The 1,013-nt window shown below is 33.6% G+C and overlaps 1 long non-coding RNA gene across 1 annotated transcript in view; it reads left to right on the plus strand.

The window, feature by feature from the left end:
• The window catches only part of LOC107576149 (uncharacterized), a 1,542-nt gene extending 1,246 nt beyond the window's left edge, over positions 1-296 (plus strand). Inside the window, exon 3 of the long non-coding RNA XR_001608007.1 lies at positions 229-296. This is a non-coding gene — a long non-coding RNA (uncharacterized lncRNA). The remainder of the gene's footprint in view (positions 1-228) is intronic.
• Positions 297-1,013: the final 717 nt, after the last annotated feature.

Genomic DNA, 1,013 nt, shown 5'->3' on the forward strand with positions numbered 1-1,013 from the left:
TTAAGTCAAAAGACCTATATGTAACATCTAAATAATTCGTTTACACGGACAAAACGAAATGTAAAGTGTTAGATGAGACAGAAATAATTCCTTAAGATTGCTTTTGCAGCTTACCGCTTTTCACAGTGTAAGAGACCAGGACAGAGAAAGTAGAATTCTTAACTTGTGTCTCATGCGTGGTTGTTGTTCTAGATTTATTATTGTAACCACTTTTTCTTTCTGTTGCAGTCTGATAGGTAGTTGTTCTGTCGTTGTGGTTTCCATCATAAAGAGAAGGCATCTCAATGAACAGGTGAATCACACAGACAGAGAAGAGAAAGAAATGCTCTATATAAATATATAAACTACTCAAATTGGAAGAAGAAAAAAAACTCAAACTTTAAAATTATTATTATTTTTTTTTTAGTTGTAGTTTTTTTTTAGGACATCAAGCTACTAGCTGAAATAAACTTTTTTATATTTATTTTAGTTAATGTTTATTTTATTTTAAGGAAAAGGGTGGTTTTTGATGGTTTCAGTTTTGGTTAGCTATAATAACCCTGATCTGTATGCAATAGTGAAATTCCATCTTGGGGAACAAATCTGATCAAGCCACCACACTGTAATTTTATACAGATGTTTTGCGTGTATTTAGAATTTTGCACTGCATTGCATTGTGTTTTAGGGTTAACAGAAATGTGCGTAAAAATACTTGAAAATGTCCTGGCAAAAAATTACCAGTAAATTTTTTTTTTTTTTAACAATGCATCCTCTTAACAGGCACATAAAATGCCTACTTGAATATTTCCAGCAGATAATCTGTATTTGTGAGTGGACAAACCGACTGCAATGAGGCTGAATTTGATGGATCTACATTCCCCAGCTGAAGCACATTTAGAGTACATACATTCCCCACTATTGCTGCAAAAGTCAACAGTGATGGTCAATATTGGCTAACAGTGGGCCAGTGCACTCAGACACAGGCTGAAAATGAAAACTAAATCTGATTATGTCACTGCATACAGCTCTCTTCT

The sequence above is a fragment of the Sinocyclocheilus grahami genome, unplaced genomic scaffold (assembly GCF_001515645.1).
Source record: "Sinocyclocheilus grahami isolate Dianchi unplaced genomic scaffold, SAMN03320097.WGS_v1.1 scaffold3263.1, whole genome shotgun sequence".
Classification (NCBI taxonomy): Eukaryota; Metazoa; Chordata; class Actinopteri; order Cypriniformes; family Cyprinidae; genus Sinocyclocheilus; species Sinocyclocheilus grahami.